The following is a 23,456-nucleotide window of genomic DNA, read 5'->3' as shown; positions in this document are numbered from 1 at the left end:
TTATGGAAGCAGGCATATCAAACCCCTTAATCAGTATTTTGCAGAAGCAGGCATATCGCACCCCTCAATCAGTATTTTGCGGAAACAGGTGTATCGCAGGCCTCAATCAATATTTTGTAGAAGCAGGCATATTGCTACCCTCAATCAGTATTTTGTGGAAGCAGATATATCAAACCCCTTTATCAGTATTTTGTGGAAACAGGTGTATCGCAGGCCTCAATCAATATTTGGTGGCAGCAAGTATATCGCACCCCTCAATAAGTATTTTGTGGAAGCAGGTATATAGAACCCCTTTATCAGATTTTGATGGAAGCAGATATATCGCACCCCTCAATCAGTATTTTGTGGAAGCAGGTATATAGAACCCCTTTATCAAAATTTGGTGAAAGCAAATATATCGCACCCCTCAATCAGTATTTTGTGGAAGCAGATATATAGAACCCCTTAACCTGTTTGGGACACATAAAGTACAGGTACGGTATGATGTCCCGGTACTTAAGGACACATGACGTACCGGTACGTCATGTGTAGTTCCTATCACCGCCGCACGGCGGGAGGTGATCGGAACTAGGTGCCTGTTCCAATCATTGAGCAGGCACCCTGGGACAATGCACCTGTGACCCCCCGTGTCGACGATCGCAGCAAACCGCAGGCCAATTCAGACCTGCGGTTTGCTGCGTTTCCGTGTTATAACCCGGAACAGGATGGTGATCTGTGGTGTGATAATACACCACCAATTACCATCCTGCGATCCTGAGAGGTGATTGTAACATCACCTCTCAGGATCGGCTCTCATTGGCTGCAGGGGCGGGCGGGCCATTTAAATTAGTGCAGCGCTCCTCTACTCCTCCTTTTGTGTCCGTGAGCTGAGGAGAGAGGAGCAAGCTGCATGGATCTCCAGAGGCAGCACCCCAGCACCCCCATCTGTGCCCCAGCACCCCTTTCCCCTTCACCTTCACCAAGGTATTTAGGGAGAGTTTACGGACAGGTTAGGTTAGGCAGGGATATTCAGGGAAAGTTAGTGGGGGAAAAAAAAGAAAAAGTTTTTGATTGCATCACCCTAAATCGGGTGTCTGGGGTCCACAGCACATCTGTGTGACCCTAGACCCCCCAGGGGTGCTGCAGCTTACCCCCTGCCCCCCCCCCCCCATACAACTTTTTTTGGGGCGCAAACATATATATTTTTTCTGTGTACGCTGACTGTGGCCGGCACTTTTAGCGTCCGCCCACTGTTAGCGCATCGCACACACCACCGCTGATCAACTTCGGACGGTTGATCAGCGAGTTTGAATAAAAAAAATTTAAAAATTCACATTTTTGGGCCTTTTTTTTATTTTGTTTTTTTTTTGGGGGGTCTGTTAGGTTTAGGGTATGTCCGTGAACACCCGTGCCCCCACACACACGCACACCAAATAAAGTTTAACACACACGCACACACACACTCCCCTATGGCCCGCCCGGAGGTTCTCGGCCGAGGAGGCATACGCCCAGCTTGCCTCCAAGTCCCAGAGCCCCAGTGAGGACAAGGATGACCCCACTTTCATTTTGTCATCCGCGTCCTCCTCATCATCTAGCGATGATGATGAGCCCCCAAGGCGGCGGAGCAAGGGGACCGCCATGCTAGGGACCTGTGGCCCACACTAGTACGAGGAGCTTTGAGGCTCGTACTAGTTTTCCTGCCCACCAGATCAGTCCAACTGAGCCCCCTGCTGGTGAACTTGTCTGGTGTACCCCAGAGAATTTTGAGCCCGCAATTCCTGATTTTGTAGGCCAACCAGGAATCCAGATTTCCACAGTGGGCTTCACTAAATACAACTACTTTAGTCTTTTTTTCAGTGACCACTTAGTAAATCTGATGGTGGAGCAAACAAACCTGTACGCCCAACAGTTCGTTGTTCAACACCCGGGCTCCTTTTTGGCTAGGGACGGTGGCTGGACTCCGGTCAGTGCAGCCGAGATGAGGACGCTTTGGGGCCTCGTGCTGCACATGGGCCTAGTCAAAAAACCTAGTGTCAGGCATTACTGGAGTGGGGACGTCCTCTACCAGACCCCACTTTACAGTACGGCCATGACATGCTCCCGGTTTGAGGTCATCCGGAAATGCCTGCATTATCCAAATTTGTGGAGGCTTATGTACCTGCAAGGGAGGTTGGAAAGCGCCTGACTGTATAGGGAGGGTGCTTAGGGACTGATGGTCCTCCCCCCCCCCTTTTCCCCTTAGGGGTATTTAGGAATCTGGCCCCGTCTCAGTAATGGTTAAGTAGGTTGCAGATTAGGGTCATTGAGGGTTAATCACTGGGGAACCTCCTTAGACAGGATGGGGGCGGTGCAGGAAATCCTGAAGGTCACATATACCTTCTCTCTGTCCTGGTCACTTCCTCTTGCAAGTGGAAGCAGATTGGCCCTCCCTCCCTCCCTTTGCGGTTATTCTTGGGAGGCGGGTCGAAGTGCACGATTCTGTTCAGTTATGGATACTTGGTTATTCTGTTTTGTTTTTCTATTTTTAAGAGACCCTGCTGGGAGGCCAGCGGTTTTGGATATTGCTCCGATGATTACGGCTTTGGAGAGCTGCGAATTTTGGTCGAGTTTATCAATAAAGTGAAAAAAAAAAAATAAATAACAAAATTTAAAAAAAAGAAGTCACAGCTGGCGGCATTTGAGTACAGCGGAGATATGGTGGTAGCAGATGGAGTAACTGCCCGCTGGGAGTCCAGCGGTTGGCAGACAGCTCTGATGATTACGGTTTAACTTGCCCGCTGGGAGTCCAGCCTTTGGCATACCGTTCCGATCTTATGGTTTATTAAGGTTTGCCGCTTTAATAAAGAAGCTGTGGCCGATCACCATCCAGCAATAAAGTAATACAGTTGTCGTGTCTTTTGTTATGGGTCAAGGTTGGGTAAAGGGGCCAAGGGTGAGTTAAAGGTGGTATCCCCTCCCCCTGTTACCCTGGATACCAGCAGTCTGCGGTTGATGAGTCTTTCATTGCTTTCAAGAGGAGACTCATTTTCCACCAGTATGTTCCCTCTAAGCGGGTGAGGTATGGCGTGAAGCTGTACAAACTTTGTGAGAGTACCTCAGGGTACACTTACAATTTTCATGTGTACGAGGGGTAAGATTCCCGTATTTAACCCCCAGAATGTCCCCCCACTCTGGGTGTTAGCGGGAAACTTGTGTGGGACCTTATGCACACACTGCTAGATAAGGTTTACCACCTGTACGTGGATAACTTTTATACTAGTATCCCCTTGTTCCAGTCCCTCGCCGCAATTTGGTGGAAGCAGGTATATCGCACCTCTTAATCTGTATTTTGTGTAAGCAGGTATATCAAACCCCTTAATCAGTATTTTGCGGAAGCAGGCATATCTCACCCCTAAATCAGTATTTTGTGGAAGCAGGTGTATCGCAGGCCTCAATCAGTATTTGGTGGAAGCAGGTATATTGCTACCCTCAATCAGTATTTTGTGGAAGCAGATATATCAAACCCCTCAATCAGTATTTTGTGGAAACAGGTATATAGAACCCCTTAATCAATATTTGGTGAAAGCAGGTATATCGCACCCCTTAATCAGTATTTTGTGGAAGCAGGTATATAGAACCCCTTTATCAAAATTTGGTAGAAGCAGGTATATCGCACCCTTCAATCAGTATTTTGGTGGAAGCACGTGTATCGCAGGCCTCATTCAATATTTGGTAGATGCAGGTATATCAATCACCTTAATCAGTAGTTTTGTGGAAGCAGGTATATAGAACCCCTTAATCAATATTTGGTGGAAGCAGGTATATCACACCACTCACTCTGTATTTTGTGTAAGCAGGTATATCGCACCCCTCAATCAGTATTTTGTGGAACCAGGTGTATCGCAGGCCTCAATCAGTATTTGGTCAAAGCAAGTATATCGCAACCCTCAATCAGTATTTTGTGGAAGCAGGTATATTAAACCCCTTAATCAGTATTTTGTGGAAACAGGTGCATCGCAGGCCTCAATCAGTATTTGGTGGAAGCAGGTATATTGCAACCCTCAATCAGTATATTGTGGAAGCAGGTATATCAAACCCCTTAATCAGTATTTTGTGGAAGCAGGTGTATCACAGGCCTCAATCAATATTTGATTGTAGCAGGTATATCGCAGGCCTCAATCAATATTTGGTGGAAGCAGGTATCTCAATCCCCTTAATCAATATTTTGTGGAAGCAGGTGTATCGCAGGCCTCAATCAATATTTTGTAGAAGCAGTTATATCAATTCCCTTAATAAGTATTTTGTGGAAGCAGGTATATAGAACCCCTTAATTAATATTTGGTAAAAGCAGGTATATCGCAACCTCAATCTGTATTTTGTGGAAACATGTATATAGAACCTCTTAATCAATATTTTGTGGAAGCAGGTATATCGCACCCCTCAATCAGTATTTTGTGGAAGCAGGTATATAAAAACCACTTAATCAGTATTTTGTAGAAGCAGATATATAGAATCCCTTAATTAATATTTGGTGGAAGCAGGTATATCGCACCCCTCAATCAATATTTTGTGGAAGCAGGTATATCACAGGCCTCAATCAATATTTGGTCGAAGCAGTTATATCGCACCCCTCAATCAGTATTTTGTGGAAGCAGGTATATAAAAACCACTAAATCAGTATTTTGTAGAAGCAGGTATATAGAATCCCTTAATCAATATTTGGTGGAAGCAGGTATATCGCACCCCTCAATCTGTATTTTGTGGAAGCAGGTACAGTCAGCTCCATAAATATTGACACATGGACACAATTGTAACATTTTTGGCTCTATACACCACCACAATGGATTTGAAATGAAACAAACAAGATGTGCTTTGACTGCAGACCGTCAGCTTTAATTTGAGGGTATTTACATCCAAATCAGGTGTAGGAATTAGAACAGTTTGCATATGTGCCTCCCATTGTTAAGGTACCAAAAGTAATGGGACAATTGGCTTCTCAGCTGTTCCATGGCCAGGTGTGTGTTATTCCCTCATTATCCCAATTACAATGAGCAGATAAAAGGTCCAGAGTTCATTTCAAGTGTGCTATTTGCATTTGGAATCTGTTGTTGTGAACTCTCAATATGAGATCCAAAGAGCTGTCACTATCAGTGAAGCAAGCCATCATTAGGCTTAAAAAACAAAACAAACCCATCAGAGAGATAGCAAAAACATTAGGCATGGCCAAAACAACAGTTTGGAACATTCTTAAAAAGTAGGAACGCATCGGTGAGCTCAGCAACACCAGAAGACCCGGAAGACCATGGAAAACCACTGTGGTGGATGACCGAAGAATTATTTCCCTGGTGAAGAAAACACCCTTTCACAACAGTTGGCCAGATCAAGAACACTCTCCAGGAGGTAGGTGTATGTGTGTCAAAGTCAACAATCAAGAGAAGACTTCACCAGAGTGAATACAGAGGGTTCACCACAAGATGTAAACCATTGGTGAGCCTCAAAAACAGGAAGGCCAGATTAGAGTTTGCCAAACGACATCTAAAAAAGCCTTCACAGTTCTGTAACAACATCCTATGGACAGATGAGACCAAGATCAACTTGTACCAGAGTGATGGGAAGAGAAGAGTATGGAGAAGGAAAGGAACTGCTCATGATCCTAAGCATACCACCTCATCAGTGAAGCATGGTGGTGGTAGAGTCATGGCGTGGGCATGTATGGCTGCCAATGGAACTGGTTCTCTTATATTTATTGATGATGTGACTGTTGACAAAAGCGGCAGGATGAATTCTGAAGTGTTTCGGGCCATATTATCTGCTCGTATTCAGCCAAATGCTTCATAACTCATTGGACGGCGCTTCACAGTGCAGATGGACAATGACCCAAAACATACTGCAAAAGCAACCAAAGAGTTTTTAAGGGAAAGAAGTGGAATGTTGTGCAATGGCCAAGTCAATCACCTGACCTGAATCCGACTGAGCATGCATTTCACTTGCTGAAGACAAAACTGAAGGGAAAATGCCGCAAGAACAAGCAGGAACTGAAGACAGTTGCAGTAGAGGCCTGGCAGAGCATCACCAGGGATAAAACCCTGTGTCTGGTGATGTCTATGCATTCCAGACTTCAGGCTGTAATTGACTGCAAAGGATTTGCAACCAAGTATTACAAAGTGAAAGTTTGATTTATGATTATTATTCTGTCCCATTACTTTTGGTCCCTTAACAAGTGGGAGGCACATATGCAAACTGTTGTAATTCCTACACCGTTCATCTGATATGGATGTAAATACCCTCAAATTAAAGCTGACAGTCTGCAGTTATAGCACATCTTGTTTGTTTCATTTCAAATCCATTGTGGTGGTGTATAGAGCCAAAAATGTTACAATTGTGTCAATGTCCCAATATTTATGGACCTGACTGTATATAGAATCCCTTAATCAATATTTGGTGGAAGCAGGTATATTGCACCCCTCAATCAGTATTTTGTGGAAGCAGGTATATCACAGGCCTCAATCAATATTTGGTAGAAGCAGCTATATCGCACCCCTCAATTAGTTCTGTGTGGAAGCAGGTATATCAAACCCCTTAATCAGTATTTTGTGGAAGCATGTATATTGCACCCCTCAATCAGTTTTTTGGGGGGCAACAGGTATATCACACCCGTTGCAAATAGTTGTTCTAATAGCGCTTGTCCCTCTATATACCTGCGGTATCGCTGCAGAACCGCACATATCTGCTGCACAATACAAATGCACTATATACTTTCTATTTTAGAAAGTATTTTATAGGTATTTCACACCCCTCAATAATTTTTTGAGGGGCTACAGTTATATCACACCATTTGCAATTAGTTATTTCAATAGCGTTTGTCCCTCTATATAGCTGCGGTATCGCAGAAGAACCGCACACAACTGCGGCACAATACAAATGCACTTTATAATTTCTATTTTAGAAAGTATTTTATAGGTATATCACACCCCTGAATCGTTTTTTTTTTTTTGGGGGCAACAGGTATATCACACCAGTTGCAATTAGTTATTCCAATAGCGTTTGTCCCTCTATATACCTGCTGTATCGCAGCCGAACCGCACACAACTGCTGCACAATTCAAATGCACTATAATATACTTTCTATGTTAGAAAGTATATTATAAGTATATCACACCCCTCAGTATATCACACCTATCGATAACACACCTATACCAGTCCTTAAAAGGACTTTTGTGGCCCTATTAGCTAGCGTTTGGTGTCCCTAACAGTCTGTCCCTGCTCCACAAAGCAACCTCTCCCTATACTGGAAAAACACAGAATGTAAAATGGCAGCCAGATCGGGTTCTGTTATAGGGTGGGGGTGTGTCCATGTGCTAAAACGTCTCAATTGGCTGTCCTGTCTCACCTGATGGATGTGTCATAGGTCAAAGTTCAGCGTAATGCAAAAAAATATGGCGCATGTGAACATCGCCATATGTTTGCATGTTCGGCGAATCGCTAACGTGTAAAGTTTGCCATGAAACGACTGCTGGGCGAACCGCAAGGCAATCTCTAGACCTCACGCTGTGCGCGCCAGTTCACAGCACAGCCAACTGCAGGAGAAAGAGGATCGCGATGTGAGGAGCGGCGGCGTCCAGGAGCAGGAGAGGTAAGTGGCTTTTTTATTTTGTGATCTGAGGCTGAATTATGGATAGGGGCTGCTCACATATGGCTGGGAGCTGCTCACATATGGCTGGGGGCTGAGTACATATGGCTGGGGGCTGAGTACATATGACTGGGGGCTGATTAATACTGGGGCTGATTATATGACTGGGGCTGATTATATGACTGGGGCTTATCACATATGGCTGGGGGCTGATATGAGGCACAGGGGTCTCATCTGAGGTCTGATTGGGGGTCTTCTTTATATTGGGCTCTGATCTGAGGTCTGATTGGGGGTCATTCACATTGGGGTCTGATCTGAGATCTTATTAACATTGGGGATCTGATTGGGCCTGTGAGCTGAGGTCTGATTAACATTGGGAGTCTTATTGATGATCTGAGGTCTAATGAAAAATATTTTATTATTTTTGTCCTCCTCTAAAACCTAGGTTCTTCTTATGGGCCGGTGCATCTTATAGGGGGGAAAATACGGTAATTCAATCTTCTCATCCAATTAGCAGTTGCCAGCCTGCAAGCTACTGACATGTAATAAAGATAGCTAGAAAGGTGGAATATCTTCTGACGAAAAACTAAGGGGGTCATTTATGATGCTGAAATACGCCTATATTAGGCGTATTTCAGGCGCAGATTGAACGGTTAGTTGCGCTGCACTCTTCGATTTCTCCTCGCTCATGTCAGGTCTAAAAAAGTGGGCATTGAATGGGTGGGAAAGGGGACGGGCCGGCATCATCTCATTCCCACACTATGAGGCAAGGTTTACTAGCAGCTCATGATGCACGTATGCACAAGGCAGAAGAATACACTGTCCATTGCTTCTCTGATGTTTTCATAAAAAAATTAGCTTTTATTAAAAAAACATAATTTTAATTCCTGATGTTTAACAATATAATATTTTAACAAGACACCACTAGAACCAGTTGTCTTTACTTATGTGCAGTGGACATAGCCATTGCTGCAAGCAGCATCTGAGTTGCTGTTGGTATAAAGATTTATATTCCATTGATTTTGCCTTGTACACTGGTGAAGTGAGCTATAGGGTACATGAATGTTTTTATTGTCCTGTGTCTTTTCTTGACGTCTAACCTTCTGTATGGTCATGTGTTCTTTGCCATAACATCTCAATTACTAATTTGTAACCTTGTGAAATACAGTGATGCTACAATGAACCGCTAAATACCCTCATAGACCCTAAATGAATCAGACCCCAGATCACTGATAAAACATTTGGAAAACCAAACATGGAAACAGATTAGCAATATTAGTTAACAATGAACATAAGGCATATCTGTCCTTTCAAGCAACTTTTCAGAATTACCAGGTCATAAGGAATAATGCTGTTCCATTTTCCACAATTTGTCCCCTAATTAGGATCCATCTCAAAATGTTCCCTTAGCTAGTGGGTGAAGACTAGCTGCCATGATGTCTCTCATACACAGAGGAGACCCTGCTCACATTTCTGTGTTCAGCATGCAGAAAATTATATACCTGTACTGAGCAGAGTACCTGTGAATCCAGCAAAGGTGATAAAAACTTACTAAACCCAGTAGCCATGGTCTCTATCTCACTCTGCAGCTGCATCCTTCTCTTCCTCTCTCCATAGATTTCTAAGAGCATCATGCAACCTGATCCCTCAGAAATTGTACTGATTTTAGCTTTAATTAAGGTTGAATAATAAGCTAAGAAGGCAAGGGAGGTGACTCATAAATGGAGAAAGAGGCATTTTTCCTCTAATAAGATATATTACAAACTTTCTTGTATTTCCTAGTTCTATTGATTTACACAGAGAGTTTTGAAAGTGCAGTGCCAATTTAACACATTAACTAGCCTAAACCACCAAGAACATTCATTTTTAATTTGTTAAACCACTCCAGAAACCCAAGGGTATTGATTGAACCAGCCTAGAGCACCAAGGGTAAGTGTAATATTTACCCGTTGCCAAATTGTATTGTCCCTTAATACTCCGTGATTTTTTTATATATGTACCGGTATATATATATATATATATATATATATATATATAGTGATAATATCTATTTATTTTTGCTGTTGGAGTCAAGATGTTAAGCCTTTACCAAGTTGCTCAATATATCAATATGCAATCTGTAACATGGCTTGAAGGTGAACCTGCACTTCACATAAATGAAAAGCGATCGGATTTTTATTGTTATTCTCAGCAGTTTATCAGTTAATCAAAATGATTTTTCAGAGCACCTCGATGCGGGACCATCTGCAAGGTTTGACTTCATGACTATGATGAATAATCCATCAAATCAAATTCTTTTTATAATCCATTTAGATGTATAAGAATTAGTGCCCGGTGATCACAAGGTCACCTTGTAACCACTGATATAAAATTGCTCCTACTTCATTTAAGATGATTTGATTTATTCTTTTTTTTATCATGCCTCCGTTAAACATTCCTATATAAACGGCAGCAGAAGGGTTAAAGAAAACTGCCTTGCTCACATCTTCTCCTGTGACTCATCTGTGTGTAGATGGAAGGAGTGGCTTTGCTCCTGTATCTGAGGATTCAGTAAAGCTTCACTACCAGCAGAGAGAGTTGCTTGAAGTGGTTCTGTACCCTGTGCTGTAATACTGTGTAGTCATCCCCACCGGCTGCTCTGCCTCTCCATAGCTCCACATGCTGTCCTCCTAAAAGATGTTCTCCTGTGCATCCCACAGGTAAGACTCATCACCAGATTACACTGTATTCATAAAGTGGGCATTAACCTGGAAAACTTCTGTCTTTTATGCATACCTACTAAAATGATTAACTTGCTTCTTCTTATATATTTTTTTTAATATAATTTGACCAACAATCATCTGTTAGGTTTTTGATATTATTATCATTTTATATTGGTGGTCAAGTGAATTTGCTACTTTGATTTATATTGAAAATCAGTTTTCCAAAATCGGAGGCGTTAAAATGTTAGAAATAAGGAGCAAGAATATAACATGCCCAAATATTGTCTTACTTTCAGAACTAAGGGTATTTTTGTCTTGCCAGCAGTTTAAGTAGCAAGTGCATTCCGGTAGACCAACTGCATCCCTATTGTGTTTAAGGCATAGGATTAAATACTGTATGTGGTTGTGTGTAAACCTGTGCAGTAGTAGTAAAAGCTTAATATATATCTGGATTACTCTTCCCTCCACCCTCTCCCCATTCCTTCCCCTCTACCCCTATCTTTACTACGCTATATTGTTTATAATGTCCTGTGCCCCTATTGCGTATTGCTGGACTTATTGTGATACTTGTCTGCTACATGGCCGTGTATGCTTTTTATATCCTAGAGCAATTATTATTATAAAGACCTTTGCTATGTATTACATTTCAATAGTAAGGGAATTGAAAAGAAATATTAATTGTGTTACGTTTAATAACCATGTGGGTTGTAGGTTCCCTGTGTTTATTTAGGATATTTTGCACCATTTTCTATCCCCCGGTTCAATTTGATCATGTCTAAAGGTTTCTTGAAAATCTGAGTTTTTGTGGATGTAATGGAATGTTTTTGGATTTATATCTCCGACGTAATGCCCAGTGCATGAACATATTTTGGGCACTGGCTAATATGTCTGCCAGGATCGAGTGCCTCTCACATATGTTCTGCATTTACATTACTGAAATAATCTAATATGGAATGTACTTTCACAGTACTGCTTTTCTCTGCAAGTTGACTCCACCTGTCAATATTCCTCGTGCCAAGTAATTGAAAAGTCATTTATCAAGCTGTGCTATCCATGCAGAATTAGAACATTAGCTCCTGTGGCAAGATGCTCTTGTGCCGCCATATGACTGTTGCAAAACACTCTACCTAAACGCTCCATACATTTCTTGAAATAGATCGAAATCCCATTATTCTCTCTCTCAGGACCAGCATTTCCATACACTGTAATCTGAGGTTTAAACTAAAATTTGTATGGGTTTTCTTGTCAGTCTAGTAAATATCAAACACCGGCACCAGATATTTAGTCCATGTGCATGGGTCTCTGGAGCTCTAGGTTCCGTTAGCATGGCGTGAAATGTGATTATATACTCAAAGGTAGCGCCGTCTGAAGGATGGATGAAAGAAATAGATGAATGCTCCATGAATCATTTATCCCAGGAGCTGAGAACAGTTCTCAGCAAAATATAAATAACTCTTTTTCATCTCAATTCTTTGCTTTGAAATTTGTTTCTTTGTGTTGCAGTACAATCACTTGTTTCCACCTGTCTCCTTTGTAATTAATTTTCCTCCCATTGCCCCAGATAATCTTTCTTAATTTCTTATAGAATACAGAAATCTACAGAACCCTGAAACTTCTAGACAGCACTCCCGCTAGCTTGTATAGTCTCACTAATAATATTAATTATCACATGATCTAATAGCTGCCCTAGTCTCTTCTGTATCATTATAGAATCAAATACCAAAGAATCCAACTATATATCCTCGCCACTACTTTCCTTGAGCTGGGACTCGAACTGTTGCCCTTTTTTACCCAAGAGGGGCACATTTTCGGTAAATAAGCAGTGGTCCAGATATGTACCTTGGGCCACTGTTTAGGAAACTGCACAGGTTAAAGAGCTTGTGCAGTGCAAAGATACTGATGACCTATCCTCAGGAAAGGTGATCGATATCAGATAGGGATCCGACTTTTGCCACTCCCATGGTTCAGCTGTTTGCAGGGGTAGCAGCAAAATGACACACAGGTAGTTTTATTGATGACCAATTCTGAGCATAGGTCATCAATATATTTGCACTGCACAACCATTTTAATTGAGAAAACTCAATTGATTAAGACATGGGCAGCACAGTGGCTCAGTGGTTAGCACTGGTGCCTTGCAGCGCTGGGGTCCTAATCCAAATCCGACCAAGCACAGCATCTGCATAGAGTTTGCATATTCTCCCGGTTTTTGCATGGGTTTCCTTTGGTTTCCTCCCACACTCCGAAGACAAACTGATAGGGAACCTAGATTGTTTTTTTATTATTATACCATTAACATATTAGCATTAGCATATTGCAATGCTTAAGTATTTGATGAAGTGTGACAGCGGGCTCCATACTTAAAGGGAACCTGTCACCAGTTTTTTGGTGTCCTAACTAAGGGCAACATAAATAAGTGACCGATTCTCTTAGCAAAATGCTGGGTCACTTTCTTTAATTGACCCAGTCAATCTGCCAACATCTTGTATTGAAAAGCCCCAGCTCATAATGATAAGTCCTGAATATTCATGAGCTCCTGACTCTCCCCGCCTACCTGCTGCTGAGTGACAGTTATTTTCCATATGAATCAGCAGCAGTTGGGCAGGGGAGTGGCTATAGCTGTTAATTAAATAACCGCTGGACTCAATGACATCACGCTGGACTCAAATCAGCTCATTAGCATGTGGCATCTTTGTGTGTATATTATGAGGTAACCATCTGTCACACCAGTAAGTGAATACATCTAAGGCACTTTTTAGTAGTTAATGATTGTATATAATTAGTTAGATTATAATCAAATATCCCCATGACAGGTTCCCTTTAAAACTCCTCCTTCCAATGTACATGTATGGCACTGGAGCTCAAGGAGTTAATGAGACAAGCTTTGTTGCACTAATACAATAACAAAACTACACTCACTAAATGATCTAAAATATGCCAAGGCCAAGAAATTTATGAGGGATCATCCACTATAGTACCGGATTCATAAGGCATTCAACACTTCCATGCAAAAATGAAAAATAAAAAAAAATCCAATTTTTTCAGTAGTACGAGTGAAAAACTCACAAAAACATTGTGGACATTGGAATGAACACCAATAAATCTTACAGAATTTTTATGTCTGTAGGTACCTTAATGATAATGGTAGTAGAGATATTCATGACTGCAATGTTTTTTACTTTTAACTATGGTAAGGCTAGATTCACATGAACGGAAGCCGTCCATGCTGCAGACCGGAAATTGTGGTCCACAATGCACGGGCACCAGCCTCGTGCACTCCATTGTGCAGATGCAGACCTATTGACTGAAATGGGACCACGATCCACAAGATACTGCCAAAGATAGGACATGTTTCCTAGTGCTTCCGTGGGCTTCCGATCCGTGCCTCCATTCCGCAAAAGATAGGACATATCCTATCTTTTGCCATATCTTGCGGATCGTGGACCCATTCAAGTCAGACCCAGATTCCCTTTAACCACTACAGGACCGCCGTACGCAGGATTGCGTCCTGGCGGCGGCCCTGTTATTCCTCCTGGACGCGCCGGCGCATCCTCTCGCGAGAGGCAAGATCCATGGATCCACAAATCCGCAAAACACAGATGGATGTCTGAATGGAGCCTTACAGGGGGGTGATCACCCCATATAGGCTCCCTGATCACCCCCCTGTCATTGATCACCCCCCTGTAAGGCTCCATTCAGACGTCCGTATGTGTATTGCGGATCCGTGGATCCGCAAATTACGGACACCGCGGATCCGCAAAACAAGGACACCACAGATCCGCAAAACACGGACACTGGCAATGTACTTTCCGCATTTTGCGGATCCGCACATTGCCAGAACTATATAGAAAATGCCTTTTCTTGTCCACAATTGCGGACAAGAATAGAACATGTTCTATAGGCGCTACAAAAAACGCAGTGTTCGCCCGATCAGGCCTGATCTTGTGCGCACACTTGCGTTCAGTCCGCCCCACCGCAGTGGCAGAATTTTTTTTTCTGATCACTGCAAAAACACCGTAAAATCGTAGCGGCGCTATAAAAAGATCACTTTTGAGGGGCATGGCGAGTTCATAGAAGATTTTTTTTTTTTGTCAAAAGTTAGCGGAAATTGTTTTTGTTTTTTTTTTGTTTTTTTTTACAAAGTCTCATATTCCACTAACTTGTGACAAAAAATAAAATCTCACATGAACTCACCATACCCCTCACGGAATCCAAATGCGTAAAATTTTTTAGACATTTAGATTCCAGACTTCTTCTCACACTTTAGGGCCCCTAAAATGCCAGGGCAGTATAAATACCCCACATGTGACCCCATTTTGGAAAGTAGACACCCCAAGGTATTTGCTGAGTTGCATATTGAGTCCGTGGGAGATTTTATTTTTTGTCACAAGTTAGCGGAAAGGGAGACTTTGTGAGAAAAAAAATAATAATAATTTCCGCTAACTTGTGCCAAAAAAAAAATCTTCTATGAACTCGCCATGCCCCTCACGGAATACCATGGGGTGTCTTCTTTCCAAAATGGGATCACTTGTGGGGTATTTATACTGCCCTGGCATTTTAGGGGCCCTAATGCGTGAGAAGTAGTTTGAAATCCAAATGTGTTAAAAATGCCCTGTGAAATCTTGTTTTGGGGTGTCTTTTTACATATACCCATGCTGGGTGAGATAAATATCTCTGTCAAATGACAACTTTGTATAAAAAAAATGGGAAAAGTTGTCTTTTAGAGAGATATTTCTCTCACCCAGCATGGGTATATGTAAAAAGACACCCCAAAACACATTGCCCAACTTCTCCTGAGTACGGCGATACCACATGTGTGACACTTTTTTGCAGCCTAGGTGGGCAAAGGGGCCCAAATTCTAAAGAGCACCTTTACGATTTCACAGGGCATTTTTTACACATTTGGAATTCAAACTACTTCTCACGCATTAGGTCCAAAGTGACCCCATTTTTGAAAGAAGACACCCCAAGGTATTTCGTGATGGGCATAGTGAGTTCATGGAAGTTTTTATTTTTTGTCACAAATTAGTGGAATATGAGACTTTGTAAGAAAAAAATAAATAAATAAAAAATCATCATTTTCCGCTAACTTGTGACAAAAAATAAAAAGTTCTATGAACTCACTATGCCCATCAGCGAATACCTTAGGGTGTCTACTTTCCGAAATGGGGTAATTTGTGGGGGTTTTCAACTGTCTGGGCATTGTAGAACCTCAGGAAACATGACAGGTGCTCAGAAAGTCAGAGCTGCTTCAAAATGCGGAAATTCACATTTTTGTACCATAGTTTGTAAACGCTATAACTTTTACTCAAACCAATAAATATACACTTATTGCATTTTTTTTTATCAAAGACATGTAGAACAATAAATTTAGAGAAAAATTTATATAGAAATGTATTTTCTTTTTAAAAAATTTACAACTGAAAGTGAAAAATGACATTTTTTTGCAAAAATTTCGGTAAATTTCGATTAATAACAAAAAAAGTAAAAATGTCAGCAGCAATGAAATACCACCAAATGAAAGCTTTATTAGTGAGAAGAAAAGGAGGTAAAATTAATTTGGTAAGTTGTAAATTAATTTGTTAAGTGGTGAGTTGTATGACCGAGCAATAAACTGTGAAAGTAGTGTAGTGCAGAATTGTAAAAAGTGGTCTGGTCATTAAGGGTGTTTAAGCTAGGGGGCTGAGGTGGTTAACGTTTGCGGACCACAATATGGACACGGAGCCCTTACAGTTGTGTGAAGGTAGCCTAAATAGAGTAGTAGATAGAAGTCTTTTTGCACATTCCTATGTGAAGCGCGTCTATGTCATGACTCTAGCTAACCTTGCATATACAGGGTTAAGACACACACTCTTAACTCAAATTTCCTAACTCATCGTGTTCTCTTGAAACAAAAGCCATTGAAAGTGTTTGCTTAACACATTTCATTTAGATAACACGTCTCATAAAGCATGTGTGTTAACCCTACTACAGTAGTATTTTTGTTCGTTTCTTAGTTTATACAGGGTGGCCCATAAAGCAGCAGCCCACCTCCATTATCTCCAAATCAAACTGCCTAATAGTAAATCTGTCTTAACTGTCCATAGCAATCAATCAGAGCTCAGCTTTCAGTTTTTCACTATAGAAAAAAGCACCAGTCTCTCTGGTGGCCAATACCGTGGGCGCACAGATAGGTTGGAGCTTTTTCCAATAGTGTGCAAGCACGACCACTGCTGCTGGATTGCAGGATGGTCGTAACCTCTGGATACAAGCAGTGTATAATGTGAAGGAAAAATGAATCAAGACAGCAAAGGAGGCAATATGGACAATCACAATACATTAGTAAGTGCCTTGTATTAGCTTTCCCTACATGATAAATGCCATTTACTGAAGTGAGACAACCCCTTAAGAACAAGCAACCAAAATATAAGTGCTATCATGTGCTCCTGAGGAGCAACTTGTGATATGTAGATTCCTCAGGGAGAAGACAGTGGATATTTGGGGGAGATTCAGATGCATCTCCTGATTCTATGATCTTGATGCCTCTTCTAGGTCTAGAATGTTATATTTTTAATAAACTTGATCATTTGTTTCAAGTCTTTTGCACATGTGTAAACTTTTCAAAGCTTGATCTATTTCATATCACATCATGGTGCAGCTCCCGCACCTCTCCGGTGGGGGATTAGGAGATGCATCTTCCTCTGTGATGATTTTGTGGAGGAGGAAACGCCCGGCTGTACTGAAGAAATATACATGCATATAAAGCACAACATTTTGTACGATGTGCTCCCTGATGGAATAATGAACGATCATTAAAAGAAGCAGATGTAAGGACAACTGTGAAGCGTCTCTCAATGGAAATTGAAAGTGATATGCCAGAGAATCTCTGAAAACAGAGCAGAGAGAGAGGAAGGTACAGGGACATAGGATGTTACCTTCACTTAGGTGTTCTCAAGGTTGCATAGATAGGGCATTCAGTTTATTAATAATAACACATCAGCTATGATCAGTGACTTCTATAATGAGTTCCCAAGGGCCCATGACCAGAGGAGGACCACCTAGAGCTCTCCTTCAGCTCTGAACCCGGACACAACCCGATCTGCACTCATTCACCATGAATGAAGGGAGTATCTGAGATTTGTACGCTCTGATGCTCCCCCTTGCCCTGCGCTGAACAGGCTGCTAGGTGGTGCCTTCCTCCTAGTAGTGTTCCCGGTGACGTCAGCAACTCTAATGGGCAGTTCGTAAAAACACCAGTGTTTTCTCCTTTAACTGTAGAGACTGCAAAAAAAAAAGAATTGCAAGTGACAAGTGCTCCTCAAATGCATTTTGCTAACCCAAATCAAATGTATTATGGCTATAGCATACTCTGATTACTTTGAATTATCTATGGGATATGTGCATGTTCATCCATTGAAAGGGGTCTATGATATTTATACGGGATGCCTCATTATGACAACATATATACTATTCACAGGATAGGAAATAACTGTCTGGTTGGCAGTGGTCCAACCCCTGGTGCACTCAGTGATCACAAGAACAGGGGTCCATGCTCGCCTTTTGTATGGAGCAACAGGCATACATGCAGGTCCGCCTCTCCATTCAACTCTATGGTACTGCTGGAGATAGCTGAACACTTGTACTTGGCTATCTTCAGCAGCCCCTAGAGCAGAATCAAGAGGCAGCATTCATGGGTGACCACCGCTCCATTCAAATAAGGAAGCATTAGCCCCATTCTTGTGATCAGTGGGGGCATCAGTGGTCGATCCTCTGCCAATCAAACACTTATCCTCTATTCTGAGAAGAAGGAATAATTTGTCATAATGGGACAATCCTTTTAAAGGGGTTTCCAGTTGTTCTCAACCTTTTCTCATATATTTCACTGTTCTGTGATAGATCATTTACTAACATAACAATATTACCTGTATGGCCCCTATCTTTCGATCATCATGCCAGTCATGTGACTCTGTCCTCTGTGTTTCTTTTTGGGGACGTTGCGTCTACTGGCTTGGTTCTGTATCTTCATGTTTCTCCTGGTGAAGGAGATCTAATTATGATGGCTACACCTTGCACATGTAAATTGAATGGGCAGGGATACAGCCAGGACCAGGGGGAATTTTGTGAAGACACAGAAGCAAGACAGTGCATACAACGTCACAAGAAGTAACACAGAGGGCTACAGACGTGGGTCATGTGATTGGCATTTCGAGCTGAAGATAGTAGGAAATGAGAGATCACATGAGAAAATTTTTAGAAAAACTGCACAACCCCTTTAAAGCCTGTCCCTGTCATTTCAAGTGATTTTTCAGATTAATCTGTTTTGACTGTGTGCATAAAAAGCAGCACTATAATTGGCCATCATATGACATGTATATAACATTTTCACCAGTTTACCATTGTACATGAGATCTCTACACAACATGACCACATGTCACTGCATGCTATAATGTAGAGCATGTGTCAAATGAGTTACAGGGTGTCTGAAGCCTTAACATTTATAGGTGTATGGGATGTGAAGGGCAAAATAATGTGTGCCAGGCCAGTCTATCCATTCCTTGGTTGTATACATTAAGTGAAAATGCGTATTCACTAGATTAAATAATCTTAACATAATATTGCTTTATATGATGCCAAAATTTATGGTACATCAGTAAATTACGGAATAGGTGAGGTATTTACAAGAAATTATGTATTTCAAATAATGTGTACTTTGCAGAATGATACGTCTATCATGTTCCACTGAAATTTAAACTAAACATATTGCTGTTTCTTACTTTCAGATATGAAGTTTAGTATGTTATTGTCAAGCTGACAAAATATGATGAAATATGCCATATATACTGGATATAATTGTATCTAGAGGGATTTTTGTGTTGTTACAAAATAAATCTTTGTATAAACTCACAAGCTAAAGACCATAAAGCAATAAATCCAGCAAATGCGGTAGAATGCCACCCACATACCATAAAATGAAAGGCAATACCTCTACCTGAGATATTAGGAGAGCCAAGTCAATATTATATACCAAATCTGAGCTTACATTTGCCAGTTCTAATTAAAAGTTTAACTAATAGCAATCTGTATGTTATAGACTATGGGTGTGGAGTCAGACACACTGTGCCAACTAGCTGGTTTGACTTTGGGTTAATCCTGAGTGCATTGGCCTGGTGGTCTCCAGGTTTTCAACCTTTAACTCCTATACAAGGATCTGGTCTTCACTGCAGGGGATTCACCAGGCCACTGCTTCTTGGAATAGTCCTGGTGTAGTTGGCAGCTGACCCAGGGGAGTCAGAGACACTAGTGCAGAACACCAAAGGTTCAGGCTGTAATCATAGTCAGAAAACAGGCTGAGGTCAGTGCAGGCAGAGGATGTGTAAATCCTAATACAGTCCAGAGGTCAGGACAGGCGGCTCAGGGTCAGCACAGTGAATAGGCACTGGTCCAGGAGGCAGGTAGATGTCAATACATGGGCAAACAAATGGATATAGTTCAAGCATATCAGAGGACCTGGCAGGATCAGGGTCAAGCAGATTAGAGGGCCTGGCAGGATCTGTAGAGACCTATTGAGCAACCACTGAAGGAAACAGCCAGGTACAGTTGTTTTCAAAATTATTCAACCCCCACTGAAATTGAGTGTTTTGGCCAGTTTGACATTGATTTTGATCATTTCAGTCATCTTGTTTACAATTAAATCAAAGAGGCACTTGTAATTCAGACAAATAAAACATAACATTTATAATGAAATAACCACAAATATCTTTTCTGTGCTCACATCATTATCAGTTTTATTCAACCCCCAAGTGACATTCAATCTTAGTACTTAGTACAACATCCTTTTCCAGTTATAACAGCTTTTAAACGTGAAGCATAGCTTGACACAAGTGTCTTGCAGCGATCTACGGGTATCTTCGCCCATTCTTCATGGGCAAAAGCCTCCAGTTCAGTCACATTCTTAGGCTTGTGCGCTGCAACTGCTTTCTTTAAGTCCCACCAGAGGTTCTCAATCGGATTTAAGTCTGGTGACTGCGATGGCCACTTCAAAATGTTCCAGCCTTTAATCTGCAACCATGCTCTAGTGGACTTGGAGATATGCTTGGAATCATTGTCCTGTTGAAAGGTCCAACATCTCCCAAGCCTCAGGTTTGTGACGGACTGCATCACATTTTCATCCAATATCTCCTGGAATTCATGTTACCTTGCACACGCTGAAGCTTCCCTGTACCTGTAGAAGCAAAACAGCCCCAAAGCATGATTGACCCACCACCATGCTTCACAGTAGACAAGGTGTTCTTTTCTTCATAGGCCTTGTTCTTCCTCCTCCAAACATAGCGTTGATCCATGGGCCCAAACAGTTCTAATTTTGTTTCATCAGTCCACAGAACACTATCCCAAAACTTTTGTGGTTTGTCCACATGACTTTTGGCATACTGCAGTCGACTCTTCTTATTCTTTGGAGACAGCAAGGGGGTGCGCCTGGGAGTTCTGGCATGGAGGCCTTCATTACGCAGTGTGCGCCTTATTGTCTGAGCTAAAACTTCAGTACCCACATCTGACAAATCTGTTTTCAGTTCCTCAGCAGTCACACGGGGACTTTTCTCCACTTTGCGCTTCAGGTAGCGCACAGCAGTCGAAGTCAGCATCTTCTTTCTGCCACGACCAGGTAGCGTTTCAACAGTGCCTTTGCCTTGAATTTGCGAATGATGCTTCCTATGGTGTCTCTTGGTATGTTTAACATCTTTGCAATCTTCTTATAGCCATTGCCCTTACTGTGAAGAGAAATCACCTCTTCTCCTGTCTTCCTGGACCATTCTCTTGACTTCACCATGTTTGTAAACACACCAGTAAATGTCTAGAAGGAGCTGAGTATCACAGTCCTTTTAAATCTGCCTAATTGGTGCTTATTATGCTTGATTGCTGCTCCTTGACATCCACAGGTGTTTTCAATACCTGATCGAAAACACTTGAATGAACCTCTGTTCTTAAGAGTGGTAGTCTTTAAGGGGTTGAATAATTGTGTCAATGAAGAAATCACAAAAAAAAACATTTAATACTGTATTGCAAAAACAATTGATGTAATTTTAGTTGCATTTGGTTCTTTAAAAAGTCCTTGTAAGATTTTATTCTGAACACAATTACAAATGTACACAAAATTCCCTAAAACCCTTTACAGCATTGGGGGTTGAATAATTTGGAACACAACTGTAGGTGGCAACAGAGAGATTGCTTTCTCCCTGTGAGGAAGACGTGTTTAATGAAGGATGATGGCTCATGCTGCTGTTTTTTTTAAATGATATTTGTCTTCCACATGATTTTCTGTAAGATGCATGAAATGAGGTGAATAAATCTGGAGTAATTGATGCCTCCTGCTGGTTTCTGGCACTGAAAGCGCAGGGAGCGAGAGCAGAGACAGACAGGAAAGCTATGGTAGGGCTGCTGGGGTTGAATGTAAACAATGTAATCATCTTTGATATAAAACCACCTCACTCTAGTTATGGAAAATACACCCAAGGGGACAGAAACCACCTCACACAAATCTACAAAGTGAGCTGAACTTTCCCATGTGATCCACATCGCTGTATTTCTGCTGCGTACCTAGATTTATCTTGAACACTTCCTCTATTTATATTTAGAAAATCGCCTGTTTCATTTACACGTATTTTAGGTTATTGTCTAAAAAAAAAATCACAGTGAATGGTATTTCCCAAACGCTGTCAGAAAATGTATCGCTTAGGTCAGGTAATCTGATTTTTGCTTTGATATGTCAAATGGCACTGGAATGATATGGGTCATTGTCTGGGTGGTATGTGGAAAATGCAAAGCTTTAATAATTTCTCTTGCTTTGGATTATTGGATTTCATGGACTATTGAACTTTAATATAATATAGGCCATTTCAGGATGCTTCCCGATACCAGTGCAAAGAGAAGGATCTGACTAAGAAATCTTGGAGAGTCAGAGATTAAAAAAGAAAAAAATGTGCCTTTTTTCTTCCATTTAAAAAGAGAGCCACTCTATCAACATGGTGGCCAATGGTGGCAAAAGGAGTGGACTCTACTCTTATATTAGTAATGACCTTTCACAATAGTGTTAGTCCTATTTTATGAAAAACTACCGGTGAGCACTGATTCCTGGTTGCCACTGATGCAGAGGTTTCCATGATGTCATCCACAGTCATAGAGAAGACATGTTTTTTTTTCTGGGGTAACTTCTGCTTCTTTACAATTTTTAGGTTCACAAGAACTAACTTTACATAAGAAACATATGCAATAGAACAAAAGGGAACAGCTCCACACTCTGCTCTTCTGCGAATAATTTTTCAGTCCATTTAGTTTGTTTATTTTTGTACGTTACATATTGGGTTATATGGGTTTTTCCTAATAACATTATTTATGGCCTATCCACAAGATGTTACATTTCATGGGTTCCACCAATCACTACTATGAAGAACCTGTTCCTCTTCTCCAGAGCTCTTACTTGATTGATTTCATATGTCCCATAGGATTGTATAGGACAATGGTGAGGGTACTTGACTCCTTCTGACTGTGGATGTACAAAGAACTGGAGTTAAAATTACCAGTGGTCTTGGTGGTCCAAGCAGTTGTTGCACAGTAGTTACATGATGTCGTAGTTAGTGGGGGTGCTCAATTATGCTAACCATCATCTTGCATATACCTTAAAGGCAAAGGAGTAAATGACTTATGGTCATACGTTATACAATAAGATGGAGATTTACTAAATGCACCAGAATTCTGTCTCTCTACTCTCTTTGTGCTAAAAAACCTGTTGTACATCACGTGCACCATATTTATTATGTGCTTTAGACACTTTTTGCATCTCACTTGACAAGAGGGGGGAATTTGCAAAAATGTGTTCGGTTAACCAGAAAAGGGGCATGCCATTTATTGTGCCAATCTGCAACAAAATTTTAGCAAAGTAACGCAAACCAATAGTTCGTATAATGTTAAAGCCTATGGGAGCATTTTTTTTTCATTGTATTGTACTCATTTTGAGCTATAATCATTTTTCATTTGGTCTTTATTAAACATTTTTAACCCCTTTCTGTGTACAGCCTTGAGATTTTCTAGTATCAGGCTCCATGTTTATACGGTTTCCCTTAAGACAGCTCAACTGACAGCTCCTTAGCTCTGATCTTCTGACCTCCTAAACACTCATTATTGCTCAATTCGGATCAT

This window comes from Bufo bufo, chromosome 4 (genome assembly GCF_905171765.1).
Source record: "Bufo bufo chromosome 4, aBufBuf1.1, whole genome shotgun sequence".
NCBI classification, from domain to species: domain Eukaryota; kingdom Metazoa; phylum Chordata; class Amphibia; order Anura; family Bufonidae; genus Bufo; species Bufo bufo.
This window is presented reverse-complemented; position numbering follows the sequence as displayed.